At 39.6% G+C, this 17,557-nt stretch overlaps 1 protein-coding gene across 1 annotated transcript in view; it reads right to left on the reverse strand.

Annotated features, from left to right (window-relative positions):
* Positions 1-17,557, reverse strand: part of pbrm1 (polybromo 1) — a 305,936-nt gene that overhangs the window by 176,152 nt on the left and 112,227 nt on the right. The window lies entirely within an intron of this gene.

Raw genomic sequence — 17,557 nt, forward strand, 5'->3', positions numbered from 1 at the left:
CGGAATGGGTTGGGTGGCGTAGGATCGGCGGGGTTACACTAGCGCTGAATGGCATCTTTAACCCCTCACAATATACACTTCTTTGTCTGCATTTATAAAATCGCTAAGCTAAAGTTAGCATTGATATTTCTCTTTCTATACAAACTATTTTCTAGCACTGGATGTGCATAAATCAGACGAAGACTTGCAATATCCATCATGCTGTTTGAAACTCCAGGAAAGAAACGTTACGCTGGCGGGGCAACCATTTGTTTTGACGTTTACTTGACAGTCAGTTCAACTGATTTTGAGCGCATGAATCAAACATGGCAAACCAATCATGAGGTTTACTGTTTCACCATAACATCCAAGAATGCACCAAGCTGACAAAATCGTAGATATGTTTATGCAACATCCCAGCGTCCAATTTCTGTCGTATCCAGTAATTAAATCAGTGTCTGAATTGTTTGCTTGTTTTTCCAAAAATAGTCGGCTGCATGATTATCACTACATAATGATTGACTCGAGGAAGAAAAAAGTAAAGAAAAGAAAAAGAAATGTGATGCTAACAATCTCACAGCTTCTGTACTGGCCACCCTCAAAAGAGTTAAGTTCTGGCTTTCGAGGCAGAGAAAGGACACAATGCTCCTGTCCCAGGTGGACATGCCGACCCATTTTCTCACAGAGCGCAGTCAAGACCAGGACCAGGACCAGGACCACACCCTCTCACTTTATTTACAGTCAAGCACAAGCTTCTGCTGTACGGGGGGTTCACTTAACATTACAAAACAGCAACGTTCTGGATGGAATCTGATAGTTTTTATTGGGACTTTTCTTTCTTTTTTTAACCATGGTTCAGAACAGAAGAGTCTGAAAATAATTTTGGCTGTCATATATTGAATGTTTAACTCTCATATGTTCTAATTATGAGTATGAATTTTATGGTCCTACTTTATATTGTCGCTTACACCTGTGAACTTACACGATAACTAGATGTGTAAGTAGTATGTAACTACAGTATATGTACACACTGATACATAGTATTTACTTGTGTAATATTGGTGTAACTGCACACATGTAACATTACACTGAATAGTATGTGTATGTTCAAATGTGTAACAGGACATTAATAGCACAATATTTCCCCTTTAATTTGAATTGCTGATGTGATTCTACACTTTACTTTAAAACAACATATAAACATAAGGCATTTGTATATTTCTATATACCTTTATAATTTTTGCCAGATGTTTGCTGTTTTTAAACAGTTGTAGGTTTTTAATATTACACAGTAATTTGTGATCATTTTACACTTTATATTGAGTTGACATTTCCTGCGGATTTACCCTGTAATTGCACTGGCATCACAAGGTGATTCCTTCTAATGCAGCGTTAGTTCTGCCATTCTTATTCTAATACAGTGTTCAGAAGTACATGGCATGCAAACAGGTGTGAAAGTGGGAAAACACCTACACATATTGTTGTTACACAATGCACTTGTTACAGATGTGTACTTTTTGAGTGTTGTTACCAATGTCCTGTTACACATTTGAACTACATACTATTCAGTGTGTGTTGTAATATGTGTGTAGTTACACCAATATTACACAAGTAAATGCTATGTACCAGTGTGTACATACACTGTAGTTACATACTACTTACGCATCTAGTGACCGTGTAAGTTTACAGGTGTAAGCGGCACAACATAAAGTGGGACCAATTTTATAAAATTATTAACATTATTACATATTTCACAAATTATAACAAAAAAATTGCATGACAACACACGCTCAATTTAAGTAAGTTTACTGGCTGTTTTTTTTTAAACTTTTTTTTCCCCAAAAATATAAACATAAAAATATATATATTATTTTCTTACTTACAGAACATTACCTGACTGTTTAAGAAATCAGTCATAGATGATTTGCGCTTTATGATATGACGCGTTATCCTGCTTGAAGTTCAATTCAATTCAATTCAGCTTTATTTGTATAGCGCTTTTACAATGTAGATTGTGTCAAAGCAGCTTCACATAAATGGTCATAGTAACTGGATCAGGGTAGTTCAGTTTTTAGTGTTTAACTTCAGTTCAGTTTAGCTCAGTTCAGTGTGGTTTGAAGTCATTACTGAGAGTCCAAACACTGAAGAGCAAATCCATCGATGAGTAGCTTTTCAGATCCTGAACCATGCAAGCCAGAGGCGACAGCGGAGAGGGAAAAAAAACTCCACCAATAGGAGAGTGAAGAAAAAAAACCTTGAGAGAACCAATAAGTAGCCAATAAGCGATGGAGACACTGTGGTCATAAAGGGATTGACATGGTCAGGATACTCAGGTAGGCTGTAGCGTGACACGATGCTCAATTGGTACTAATAGGTCCAAAGTGTGCCCAGAAACCCTTACTCCACCACCACCTGCCTGAACCGTTGATACAAGGCAGGATGGATCCATGCTTTCATGTTGTTGATACCAAATTCGGACCCGACCATCTGAATTTGGTGAGCTTGTATGAATTGTAGTCTAAGTTTCCTGTTCTTAACTGACAGGAGTGACACTTGGTGTGGTCTTCTGCTGCTGTAACCCATCTGCCTCAAGGTTGGACATGTTGTGTGTTCAGAGATGCTGGTTCTATCAGCTGGAACCAGTCTAGCCATTCTCCTCTGACCTCTGGCATCAACAAGGCATTTGCGCCCACAGAACTGCCGCTCGCTGGATATTTTCTCTTTTTCAGACCATTCTCTGCAAACCCTAGAGATGGTTGTGCGTGAAAATCCCAGTAGATCAGCAGTTTCTGAAATACTCAGACGAGCCCATCTAGCACCAACAACCATGCCAGGTTCAAAGTCCCTTAAATCTCCTCTCTTCCCTATTCTAATGCTCATTGAGTTGCTGCCAGGTGATTGGCTGATTAGAATATTTGCATAACAAGCAGTTGGACAGGCGTACTAATAAAGTGGCCAGTGAGTGTATATGTATAGCATTAATTGAATCCGTTTCACTCCTCATTTACATGCCACCCCATGAATAATTTCCTAACTCCGCTCCTCATCAAATGTCTTAAAACTCTGTGCTTCATGTTTACAGGAATTATGAACTCGCACATAGGAAATGTGGGCTTCACAAAACCTTGAAAATACTCAGTATCTCAGTGTGTCCCACATTATTCACCCTAATATGAAAACCACAAAAAGCACTAAAGGTGGCCCTTAACCACGAGTATTTATGTGAAACCCTTTCTCTCTATTCCTTTTTATCTTTCTCACTTCTCTCTCCGGGACACGTTTCTCTTTCTCTTTGTATCGGAGCTGTACAGTACAGATGTATTGTCTTTGCGAAGCAGCCGTGCACAGCCAAGTGTGACAAGCAGTCAGCCGTGCACCATTTAAAAAAAAAAAAAAAAGATAATTTCTCCCTGCCTTTCACACCATTTTGACAGATTTTGGGTCTTTCTCAGACCTAATAATACAATTGAAGTATTTCCTGCTTAATATTTTCACTTCCTGTTTTGTCGATGTGTGTGTGTTTTTGTGTGGAATGCAATCAGCGGAGCTCAAAAGCAGCTGTATTGAGTTTGAGGTTCTTTGGTTGAAATGTACAGTAACCGTATGAATCAGTGAGGAGAAATTGAGAAAAAAATGAGCAAGAACTAAACTGAACTGGAAAGAAAATGACGTCCTCATACCTGCATGTGGTTCGTTCCTGGAAAACATTTCTTAGAAGCAGTCGCAGATGCTCTGATGTTTGCCAATGTACTTAGCTGTTGGAATTTTATTGTGTATATAAAAAAATGAATCATTCATTTCAGCTTTTAGTGGTGTTTTTACAGTCATTGTTGGTCACTCATGCAGTCATGCAGCTCTTAGTATTTTTGTTCAGGTATTAATACCCCTAAACGCTGACTGGAGAAATACACTACCTGACAAAAGTCTTGTTGTCTGGTCAAGTTTTAGGAACAACTAAAAATAACTTGACTTCAACTTGATCATTTGGTATCAGAAGTGGCTTATATGAAAGGCAAAGGCGTCTAGATTACGCTGATTTTACCAAAATAAAATATGATCATGTCTTGATTTTTAATTATTTAATTAGAACAGTGAGGTTTGACTTTGCTTAGCCTTAGACCCAGTTTACACTAGTGCGTTGTAGTTATAAAACGGCATTTTAGATCAAAAACGATCCGCGTCCACACTAGCGTTTCACCTAGCGTTTCTGAACATATCTCCGTCCACACTACGCCACCAAAAACGTATATCACGTGACCATTCGCGCACTCTGGGCATGCGCGTTCTAGTATAAACAGGAAGCATGTGTCTCGGCCGGCATTTGGTTATTGTTAGTCAACAAACGCCAGTTGAACAATGAACGCGGTGGCGAAGAAAGCAAGAGAGGTATTTTTGTGAACAGACGACGAGGTCGAGTTGTTACTAAACGTAACAAATGAATAACTGCACAATGTCGGCTAAAACAGACAATAGTGCAAACAACGCTCCCATTTCTGTGTCCATGTTGTTGTTTACAGTGAAGGCTGATCTGCTGTCTTCCGGTAGCCTTAAAGCCATGTGTTATAGTCATGTGATAGGGGCTTGGCGAATAAGGGAAGGATACGCAATGAAACAAAATCCACATGGAACATCCCCACTGAGATGGAGCAGCAGCGCTTTAGAATGAAAGCGGCCTGTCCAGCATTTCCAAAACGCTCCGTTTTCGGCGCTCGAAAACTCCAACGTAGTGTGGACGTAACCGTAGCAAAACTTATGTGTTTTTAAACTAAAACGCATTAGTGTAAACGGGGCCTCACACTGACACAAGAAGTCATGGTGTTAATTTGTTTCTTTTAATGACAGCAGTAAAAAAAAACTAACAACTATTTGAACTGTTCAACCGTACAAGCTAAAAGTTTACTTTTATTTTTATATATTTCTTTATTCACAAAGTGTGCAGCTTTTGTCACTGCAGTGCATCTTAATGGGCTTCTGGAAGAACATTTCAAGTACACTACTAATACACTGATATTAGTATACTTACTAAATAAAGTGCGGTTCTTTTATACTTGACCTTTACTTAAGTATACTTCTTTTTCCTAAGGGTGTATTTACTGACCAAGATCAGTCTTGTACAGCCAGGGGGAGTATTGCCGCTCTGACAGCCAAGTTGGGTTAAAGCTAGGGATGCTCTGATCAGGATTTTTGCACTACTGATTCCTTGTCATGGTGATGAGCACCGACTCTAATGCCTTAAGCTTTATAATGCATTGAGCACATTTTTCCTCTAAGTATGAACCTTAAGAGAAGATCTTGCCTTACCTAAGAGAATAAATGAAGGATACTGCATTTAATACTGCATTTAATAGGAGATAGATACACCGTAAAATTCAACTAATTAAATGATTGAATAGCAGAGAAGACATTACATCAAGTCAATATAAGCACTAATTATTTTTTTATGAAGGGTTATTTTTGAATCCGGTCAATATTCAGAATGGATAATGACTGGAATAAGCACAAATCCAGGCAATATTATAATCTTTTTAAAGTTAGAATAAAGTTTGTTTTCCCACAGATGGGTTGCGGCTGGAAGGGCATCCGCTGCGTAAAAACTCGCTGGATAAGTTGGCGGTTCATTCCGCTGTGGCAACCCCGGTTTAATAAAGGGACTAAGCCGACAAGAAAATGAATGAATGAATAAAGTTTGTGTAAAAATTAAGTATCCACATAATGTCTAACATAATAATTTCAGAATTAAATTCTGAAATTGTTCAGAATTATGCATAGTTGTATTCGAGTGTCAACACTGTCTTTTGCATTGAGGAGCAGGACCAATTTAAAGTCTAAAGTCCAATACCACAATAATATTATATTAATATAGTTTTTTTTAATCAAAAAAATAACAATAATACTAATATTATACAGTTTTTTAGCATACATTTTTAAGATAACATCATATGAGTTCGAGATGCGTATAAAAAATGGGACACTGCTGAAATGAGTGTCCGCCCTAGAAGGCAGAGCCTCAAAGCCACACCTACTAATTATGTAACAGAAGAAAAACTTTCTGGAAAGTTGTCTCAAACTCCTGAAGCAAACTCAAAAAGCTTCCTTTGAGAAATATTAGGCCTTTTACTGTCCGGAGAAACCCAGTCCAGGCTCATTGGAAAACATGCCTCGGCCTACATTTAGGCGAAACACAAAATACATTGCTCTGGGTATGTTTTGTTGCACGTTTCAGATGACAAATCCATTAGAGGCCACTTTTTAATTTTTGGTTTATCTAAAATATTTTTCTAAAAGTTACCTAAATATGGTTTTAAATTGGCCAGCTTTTTATACTGTAGGTTGTTTTAAAGTTTTTTGTCTTATGCACATTTTTATTGTTATTTCTATTTTTGTTTACAGTAACTAAAATATTGCATTTTGTAACCCCCGCTGGCCCAACACCAACCAACCTGCTCCAAGCTGGGATCAAACCGGCGACCTTCCGCATGGGAGTCGGTTGCTCTAACAAGGAGGCTAAAGACCATGGCCACCAGCATCTGTTGCTAGAGCACGTTTAGTGGTCAGAGTAGTGAGGTTTACCTGCACAGCACTTACTAGCTGGCCTTAGCTGGCGTTACACATTCAAATAAGCTCTTTACTTATATAGTTGCCTTAAATAGACTTTTACAACTCCCCGCCGTCCACCAAAAATGGGTCCACCCCAGTGTTCAAGACATAGTTCAATCCTCATCGTAATTTTCTAATTTAAATGATGTCGTCATTATTTCAATGCCAGATTTGTGGTCTCAGACTTCAGGACCCCGATGTATGTATTTTTATGTGTAAGTGTGTTTATGAATGTGTCTCTGGGGGGAGGAACAATGGAAGAACACATGCTGTAACCGCCGTACCCTCCTACATACTTTTCTCAGGCTATTGAACATGGTTACCGTTACTCCACCCCTTGCTTGGCATTTCATTACCAAGGGACCATATTTCTATGAATTTGTGACAGACCTGAAAGAGGAAGTTCAGCTAATAATACCTAACTAATGCAATGTGTGATTTGCGTGCGTGTGTGTTTGTGTAGGTGAGTATGATCTGGGATGCCCCACCATCATCAGAAAGAGCTGTGTGACCTTTGCTGTGGTTCCAACAGAGAGCCCAAGAATGAAAAGGTCATCCTTCCTCTTTTCTGTCTTTATCTGGTGTCTATCTTTATTAAAACGCAAAGGAGGCCAGGTTCAGTGTTTGTGTTGCACAATTTGGTTAAATTGGACCTTTTTTAGTATCTGTAATTTGACTAAGGAAGACAAAAAAGAAAACAGAACAGACCTTTTTAATATATATATATATGTATGTTACATAGTATACAGTTATATAGTATACAGTATATATATTTTTTTCCAACAAATTTTAACCCTGAAAAGTTACTTTTACTAACATTTTTAATAGTTTAAAGTGATATATTGTCTGTGTTGGTGTTGTATATTAAGCTACAAATATCTTTTAGTAAACTGGCAATGCATTTTCTGTTACTTTACAGACTTTCTTTATACACTCACCGGCCACTTTATAAGGTACACCTGTCCAACTGCTTATTGACGCAAATTTCTAATCAGCCAATCACATGGCAGTAATTCAATGCATTTAGGCATGTAGGTCAAACCGAGCATCAGAATGGGGAAGGAAGGGGATTTAAGGGACTTTGAACATGGCATGGTTGTTGGTGCCAGACGGGCTGGACTGAGTATTTCAAAAAGTGCTGATCTACTGGGATTTTCACGCACAACCATCTCTAGGGTTTACGGAGAATGGTTTGAAAAAGAGAAAATATCCAGTGCGCGGCAGTTCTGTGTGTGCAAATGCCTTGCTGATGCCAGAGGTCAGAGGAGAATGGCCAGACTGGTTACAACTGATAGAAAGGCAACAGTGACTCAAGTAAGCACTCGTTACAACCGAGGTCTGCAGAAGAGCATCTCTGAGCACACAACACGTCCAACCTTGAGGCGGATGGGCTACAGCAGCAGAAGACCACACCGGGTGCCACTCCTGTCAGCTAAGAACCGGAAACGGAGGCTACAGTTCACACAGGCTCACCAAAACTGGACAATAGAGGATTGGGGAAACGTTGCCTGGGCTAATGAGTCTCGATTTCTGCTGCAGCATTCGGATGGTCGGGTCAGAATTTGGCATCAACAACATGAAAGTATGGATCCATTCTGCCTTGTATCACAGGTTTAGGCTGGTGGTGGTGGTGTAATGGTGTGGGGGAGATTTTCTTGGCACACTTTGGACCCATTATCACCAATTGAGCATCATGTCAACACTACAGCCTACCTGAGTATTGTTGCTGACCATGTTCATCCCTTTATGACCACAGTGTACTCATCTTCTGATGGCTACTTCCAGCAGGATAACACACCATGTCATAAAGCACGAATCATCTCAGACTGGTTTCTCGAACATGACAATGAGTTCACTGTACTTAAATGGCCTCCACAGTCACCAGAAATCAATCCAATAGAGCACCTTTGGGATGTGGTGGAACAGGAGATTCACATTATGGATGTGCAGCCGATAAATCTGCAGCAACTGTGTGATGCTAACATGTCAATATTGAGCCAAATCTCTGAGAAATACTTCCAGTATCTTGTTGAATCTAAGCCACAAAGGCTTAAGGCATTTCTGAAGGCAAAATGGTGTCCAACCTGGTACTAGTAAGGTGTACCTAATAAAGTGGCCAGTGAGTGTATATTATCTCTTGCGCATTATATTATTTTAAACAACTAACATTTCAATAAATGTCACTTTGTTAAACTGCAGAGTTGAATTTTTAACACCAAACATCGACAGAGCAAACAAAAAAAGTCTCATAATTCATAAATAAACACAAAATACGGTAACTATTTAATAGTACTCTTATAATGCTTTAAACAAAAACATTGAGACAATGAAAGTACTTTAGTAATGAGCAGAATTCCTTTACCCTTCATAGGATGTGACTCCTTATTTCCTCAGCGGGGTTTAGAAATAGTGTCCAACAAAAAAAAAAGAGACAGAGAAAATGAGAAAGAACAAAAGCGAAAGGGAGGGCACGGCGTGTTTAGTTGAAGCATGTTTGCATGAGGTCAAGCGTCTGACCCCGCGCATTGCTCGAGACCTGCGGTTGAACTGCTCTTTTACGCTTTCATCTTTAGCTCCATAACTGGAGTCTGTGCGCGCTCGGCCCCCGCCACCTTTTGATTCCTTTAATTCAATTTAATACATAAACAAATACATGAAGGGAGCGAGCAAGGGAGGGCAGGAGAGCGAGATGAGAGGATGAAAAGAAGAGGAGACTCGTCTTGATTGTAGCTCATAAAGCGAGAGGCCACCATGCTGTTTCTAAAGCCTCGGTCATAAGTCTCGATGCTTTCATTCTGCCGTACTATATAACCACGCCGTTAAAAGATCCCGAGACGGTTTAGTCATAATTTAGGCATCTTAATTTAGAAAGTAAAATATTGGTGTTATTGCAGAATGCTCTCTGCGTGGATGTAGATCTCTCCTTGTCTCCTTGTGTCACGTTCATCTTGTGGTGTATTATTGTGCCGTGATGCTTTACGGTTACTTTTGTGCAATAAAGTTGTCTGTAAAAAGTGTTTCGATTTGTGTTGGGGAAAGATGAAGGGATTAAGTTAGCTTGTTCGTTTTTGCAAATTTAAGTGGATTGGACATAAAACAATGAAGTTGTCAGATTAAAAACTCAAGAATTGTGTTGTTTCCGCTCATTTTAAATAAGACAAACAGCTCACATTATTTTTGGGTTCATACTTTCTGGGTAGTTGCTTATTTTAAAGGTGAAAAAGTAATTTGCTGTAATTATTATGTAACCGAGGCTCATTCTAATTACGTACTCCTATATACATTTCTGGAGAGAGCCAAATACATCCCAGGAGCTATGCTTTTTGCAGCTTTTGCTTCTGCAAATCCACCTGAGGCTGCTGTGTATGCTCTTTTAGATCTCAGATTTCTCGTACGAGTGCCATTCGAGACTGCTGTTCTCACGTAAATCCACCAGAGGCCGCTGTGTATGCTTTTTAAGATCTCAAATTTCTCTTGCGAGTGCCATTCGTGACTGCTGTTTTCGCGTAATTCTACCAGAGGCAGATGTCGCCTGAATTACGGATTACCCAACTGACCGATTGATACCCCCACCCACCCACCCACTTTTCTAAACCCAACCGACAGTGTTTTCAAAAGCAGTGCAGAAAAAGAAAAACCCTCCCCTGATTTTTAACACCTTTTTAGATTTTACCACAATATGGTTAGTTTTTGCGCAATAAAGTTGTCTCTAAAAAAATGTGTGGGTTCCACACAATAAATGTGTGTTAGGGAAACATGAAGTGATTAGTTTAGCTTGTTATTTTTTGCAAATTTAAGTGGATTGAACATAAAACAATGAAGTTGTCAGATTAAAAACTTGTTTTTAACAAGTTGTGTTGTTTCAGCTCATTTTAAATAAGACAAATTGTAGACATTATTTTTTGGGTTCATACTTTCTGGGTTATTTTGAAGGTGTAAATTATTTGTCATTGTTTAAAAAAAAAGTAATTTGCTGTAATTATTACTTAACCCATGCTCATTTTAAATACGTACCCCATATACATTTCTGGAGAGCGCCAAGAGGCCAATGTGTATGCTTTTTGAGATCTCAAATTCTTCTTGCGAGTGTCATTTGCGACTGCTGTTCTCGTGTAAATCCACACGAGGCCGCTGTGTATGCTTTTTGAGATCTCAAATTTTGCTTGTGATCTCAAATTTTGTTTGCAAGTGGCATTTGCGACTGCTGTTCTCACGTAATTCCACCAGAGGCAGATGTCGACTGACTTAATGACTGCCGACCGACCGATCGACCCCCACTCGGCCACTTCCCTAAACCCAACCGACAGTGTTTTTAAAAGCAATCCAGAAAAAGGAAAGCCGTCACGGCCACCTGATTTTTACCCAACGCAATCCCACGGCAATTCGTAACTTTTTGATTTAGTGGCTAATTCGTATGAATTACGATTTGCTCATCACCCAATGACGGTTGGGGTTAGGGGTAGGGTTGGGTGCCATGCCTCATTTTTGAAATAGTGCACTTTTGTACAACTGAACTCATACGAATTAGCCACTAAACTGACAAAACGTAAAATACCTACATTTTCTTGTGTGATCAGGCTGTTTTTAACACGTTTTCAGATTTTACCACATTCACACCCTGTTGTTTATTTAATTTTTTGGCTTTTTTTTTGTCGTACCTGCTTTCTGGAAATGTTTTTCTCTGGAATCACACCCCATCGTGACGATCAACTTCTCTCTGCATCTTAAATCCTCCAACGTAAAGGGCGAGCCACTGGACAAACTGGTAACAGTGGAAAGCCGACCAATTGGAGGTAAGCTGTCAGCTGGGATGCATGAAATGGAGCAGCGTCATACCGCCCCGTAGTGTTAGTTTTAAAGACGCAATGCAGCCATACGTACTTCTGGCTACATAGTTCAGGATCTCCAGAAATGTATATAGGGGTACGCTTTCAGAATGAGCCTATGTTGGTCGTCTGGATTTTTGTGGACTTTTTACTTTTTTTGGCATAATACTGTGCAAAGTAAATTTTTATTTCATAGTGAAATGGCTTTTTAATAATAACTGATAACTTTTAAAGATAGGCCCATGCTCAGATGTTGATATTTTGCTATATATAAATATAATTAAAAGCCACTCCCCCCCCCCCCCCCTTTTTTTTTCCTAAATAAGTCTAACTCTTAATACATCACAAGCAGAGTCACTGCTAAAATTCAAATGGGAATGTGCAGATGCATATTAATATTGTACAATATGTTAAATACAGAATATTATGTGGATGCCACATTTTGTTTTCCTAGATTTACACTACCCGTGAAAAGTTTGGGATCAGTTTATTATGATTTTTTAAATTATTAATTTTATGTAATAATTTAAATAAAATTATTCTCTTCATCAAGGTGGCTTTTATTTAATGTAAAAAAAAAGAGATTACATTGTCAAATAATTATGTAAAAATATTTATTTATTGCCTATTGTATGTAGTTTCAAATTAAATTATTACTCCAGTCATTATTTCTTTTATGACTATTACTATTAATGATGATAATAATAATTTTTCTGGCGTCACGGTGGCGCAGATGGTAGCACAATCTCCTCACAACAAGAAGGTCGCTGGTTTGAGCCCCAGCTGCGTCAGTTGTCATTTCTGTGTGGAGTTTGCATGTTCTCCTCGTGTTGGTGTGGGTTTCCTCTGTGTGCTCCGGTTTCCCCCACAAGTGCAAAGACATGTGCTATAGGTGAATTGGGTAAACAAAATTGTCCGTAGTGTACGAATGAGCCGAGACTCGAACCAGCGACCGTCTTGCTGTGAAGCGACAGTGCTAACCACTGAGCCACCGTGCTGCCCAGGTTTATATAAAAAGTATTTATCAACAAACAGCCGTGTGTACAGTATGTTGGGTCATATTTAACTAGACTGGTAAAATAATTTCTCCATCTTCAGCTCTTCTGCTTCAAAGGGCCACATGCTGTGCTTATTGTTGCATATTGCCTTCTCTTTTCTATTTTTAAATAATGAGTGTTTTTAATACTTTAAGTAGCGGGCTAATATTCCATTCGCAACGTAACCACACCCACGCAAACATGAGAATAGAGTGAGTGAGCGTATGAAAACACACGTAGGGAAAGAGAGGACAAGGACACACACGTGGAACCGCGCGAGCACGTCACGGTGCCTCGGCCTCGACGCTGAATAAAGCATCTCTTTTTTCCCTCTCCCGTCTCTCTGACGCGGCCTGATCCCATTATTATTTTGGGGAAGACAGCTAGTTCCCTCAGGAGTGCCCTGTTTGAGTCCGTTGGATGTTTCATGCTCTGGGAGTCTGGCCAAAGAGAACAGCACACACACACACAAATACCTCCACACACACAAACAGAAAAGCCCAGTGGCATCTATAACTGGCAAAACACACAGCAGGAATGCAGCTCAACACTTGCAGTCATGCACTAGTGCTGCAAACGCCATAAACACTACACACACTGGCTTATCTCTGGACTTTTGTGAGATACTAAGAAGATATTTAGCTTATTTTTTTATTTGTTTTATTCACTTTTTTTAGGAGTAATCAAATAAAGAGTTACTTTTGTCTGTTATGTGTTGTTGCTTATATTTAGCAGTGTTGGGTTTCTTCAAAAAAGTAGTTAATTGCTAAGTGTATTTAAATGACTTTAACTTTGTCTGAAAAGTACAACCCCAAATCAGAAAAAGTTCGGACAGTATGGGAATAAAATAAAAAAGTAGTGATTTGCAAATTTGCTTTGACTTGAATTTCATTGCTGACAATATTAGCACATTGTCTGGTCAACTTCACTTCACTTGTGAACATACATTAGTGTGATTTGAAACAAGGGATGTCAACAGGTGATGGAAATTATGAATCGGTACAAAAGCAGCATCCAAGAAAGGTCCTTTAGGAGCAAAGATGGGCTGAGGATCGCCAGTTTGCCAACAAATATGATTTCTGACAGATAATTGTGACAGAACAAAAAAGCTTTCATCAATGGTCTGGAATTTGCTGAAATAATTCAGAATAATAGTGTAGCATCTCAAATCAGAACAGAACTGAGGGGTGTGTGGTTATTGGGCCAGGGGGATGGGCGTCTGCACTTGTGCAAGAGTCGGTGTTGACCTGCAGTCGGCCCTGCGCGGTGCTGTTGTTGGGACTCTCTCATTAACTGTTGGCCGGGCTGATGGTTTCCTCACTGGGTTAAATAGCTTGAAAATGAGACCGGGTTAAGAGCTGTTTCCTGCAAGCCTCAGCTGCGAGCACATCTGTGGGAGAAGGCTCCGAACTGCCCCCCACGTGTTTGTTCATGGACTGGACTGATTGCCTTTCCTTCCTTTTTCTGCCTCTTTTTTTCTCTCTCTCTCTTTCTCTTTCTCTGTCCTACCAAAAAAAAAAAAAAAACTTGCTTACTTTTCCTTTGGCTCCAGAAAGACAAGCCAACGCGATGGGGGTTGAGGAGGTCAGATGAAAAGGAGGACGACAAATTGGTCGTTCTGTACTGTACGACTCAGTGTTTGCATGTGATTGGAACCCCCTACATATGTTGTCTGGGTCAAACCAAATGAACCCCTTTGGGGGAGGGGGGGGGGGGGCACTAGGCATGGGACGATAACTGGTTTGAAGGTTTGCTGCAGTTAAGTCAAAATAATAAAACCATAAAAATTTTTGGTCTTTATTTTGATGGTCCGTTTGTTAAATTTAAGTTACATTGCATCTACATGCCGATCAATAATTATTAGAATATAATTAATTGTTAGGTTGGGGATAGCGTAAGTTGACATGTCCTTGCAAAGTTTTTTATAGTCAGTAAATGTCTGTTGAAGGAGCAGTATCAGCAGATATTAAGCAGACAGTCTACTAATACTCAAATGGACCATCAAAATAAAGTGTTACCATATTTTCTAAGGTAGGTTTTTTTATCTATTTTATGACTATTTTAATTCGTTTTTTAGTGTTGCCAGCAGAAAATGACCCTCCACATCAAAAGCTACTAATAAACCCAAGAAACAAATCACTTATAAACCAACATCCAACATGTTATACACCTGAACAGTGCAGTGGTTTACTGTACACTGCCTGACAAAAGTGTAGTCGTTGATCTCAGTTGAAAGAGCAATAAATAACAACTTGACTTCTAGTTAATCATCTGGAAAAGTGGCGGAAGGTCGATTTTTCAACTGAATCATCTGTTGAACTGCATCCCAATCATCACAAATACTCCAGAAGACCTCACAGAAAGATTCTCATAGAAATCAGTCAAGTTTGGTGAAGGAAAAATCATGGTTTGAGGTTCCATTCAGTATAGGGGCGTGTAAGAGATCTTCAGAGTGGATGGCAACATCAACAGCCTGGGGAATCAAGACATTTGTGCTGCCCATTACATTACAAACCACAGGAGAGGGACAATTCTCCAGCAGGATAGCGCTCCTTCTCATACTTCAGCCTCTACATCAAAGCTCCTGAAAGCAAAGAAGGTGAAGGTGCTCCAGGATTGGCCAACCCAGTCACCAGACATGAACATTATTGAGCATGCCCTGGGTAGGATGGAGGAGGCATTGAAGATTAATCTAAAGAATCTTGATAAACTCTTTAGTCCATTCCAGATGACTTTATTAATCAGTGATTTGAGTCAGTGCAGAGATGTATGGATGCAGTCCTCCAAGCTCATGATGGAGTCAGACACAATATTCATTCTGTCTCCACTGCAGCAGGACTTTATATTCTATACTGGACATTATTTCTGTTCAGTGACAAGACTTTTGTTCTGGCAAAGTCAGACCTTACTGTCTTAATGAAATCATTAAAAATCAATGCATGATCATATTTTATTTTGGTCAAATAAGCGTAATATAGCAAAAAAGCGCTGATACCAAATGATCGACTAGAAGTCAAGTTATTATTTGTTGTTCCTAAAACTGGGATAGGCGACAAGATTTTTGTCAGTTAGTGTTTTTCCAAAAAAAAAAAAAAAGAAATCCAAACATGCCTTCTTAAATTGTAGAGAAATCTGTGTTTTTGAAACTAGTGAAGACAGCAGAAGTCAGTGGTTTACTTGAATGATTTCGCCTGACATGTTTACAGTTTCAAAATATTTAAAATGTTTCATCAAATTTAAATATATTGTGTTTAATAGTTGTTGTTTTTTATCCAGACATTTAAAAAAGAACGTATTTTAGAGCAGTAATCACAATACTGTGCTATTTTTACCCGAGATTATCACATCGTGATAGTCTTATGCCTAGAAGCCACTGAGTCTCCTTCTTCCCCAGACATCCCGCAGATCAGTGTGCATCTGATTTTGCTTACCTTCCAGATCTCAGCGATGCCTAGGTGAAATTCCCCCTGACACCCAGTATATGGAACAGCAGCATATCCATCTGATCGCTTGGGTGTGTTTGTGTTTGTGCATGTTTTGGCAATCCTGTGCGTTTCTCATATTAAACTGCTACAGTAACTCCAGGGAAATGCGATACCTCGGAAACACGAATGATCAAACCGGCCTGCTGCCGCAGAAACATCTCCATGTAAATGAAAGCTCTTTGCTTTCATATCATGTTAGGAAAGGAAGTACTCAGTATTGAAACTGCAGTGGATGGAAATCTCTCAGGTTTCTTCAAAAATAACGTCATTAAAAAGGGACCGAAACTGTAAACTATCGTTTTAAGTATGAGTAGGGATTTGTCAACATAGGCTCATTCTGAAAACGTAGCCCTATATACGTTTCTGGAGATCACGAATTATGTAGCCATAAGTGTGTATGGCTGCATTTCATTTTTAAAATGAACGCTACGGGGCAGTATGACGCTGTTCCTTTTCGCGTTTACTAGCTGACCGCTTATCTCCATGTGAACGGCTTTTCCACTGTTACCAGTTTCTCCAGTAGCTCAACTTGTTCGTTGGTGGACTTGAGATGCAGAGGGTAGTTGACTGCAACGAAGGGGTTCGAGTCTGGTTAAGAACGGTTCCAGAAAGCAGGAAAGACAAAATCCAAAAAATACAATAATCAAGTAAATAACGGGGTGAGAATGTGGTAAAATCTGAAAACATGATAAAAATAAGGTGGCCGAAAGGGCTTTTCTTTTTCTGGATTGCTTTTGAAAACCAACCCAGGCTCAATCTGAAAAGGTACCTCTAAATACAATTCTGGAGAGTTTCAAATATGTCCCGGGAGCTACGTTTTTTGCAGTTTTTGTTTTCGCGAATCCACCAGAAGCTGCTGTGTATGCTTTTTTGACATCTCAAATGTCCCTTAAGATTCCCTTTCGAGCCTGCTGCTCTATTGTCAACTCACCAGGCCGCTGTCGACTGACTGTTTGACTAACTGAATGACTGACCCACCCTCCTCTTTCTCTAAACCCAACCAGTTGTATTGATTGACCCGCACACCCACTTCCCTAACCCCAACCAACAATTTTCAAAAGCAATCCAGAAAAAGAAAAGCACTCCTTTTTACCACAATTTCAGATTTTACCACATTCTCACCCTGTTATTTACTTGTTTGTTTTATTTTTTGGATTGTTTTTGTCTTACCTGCTTTCTGGAACCGTTCTTCAATGTACTCGAACTCCATCATCGTGGTCAACTCTCTGCGTCACAAGTCCGCCGACATACATGGCAAGCTAACAGGACACAATGGTAACAGCGGGAAAGCCGTCAATATGGAGGTAAGTGGTCAGCTGGTAACCACGAAAAGGAACGGCGTTATACCACCCAGTATCGTCTCCAGAAACGTATACAAGGCTACGTTTTCAGTATGAGCCTATGTTGTTGAAAACACTGCGCTTGGGTTTAGGGAAGGTGGTGGGTGGGTCAATCGTTGCTTTTTAAAACACTATTGGTTTTATTTAGGGAAAGGGGTGAATGGGGGAACGGGGGAATGGGGGATCGATTGATCAGACAGTCGACAGCAGCCTCTGGCAGATTTACACAAGAACAGCAGCCGCGAATGGCACTCGTGAGAGAAATTTAAGATCTGAAATGGTGTACACAGTGG

The sequence above is a fragment of the Danio rerio genome, chromosome 11 (assembly GCF_049306965.1).
Source record: "Danio rerio strain Tuebingen ecotype United States chromosome 11, GRCz12tu, whole genome shotgun sequence".
Taxonomy (NCBI): domain Eukaryota; kingdom Metazoa; phylum Chordata; class Actinopteri; order Cypriniformes; family Danionidae; genus Danio; species Danio rerio.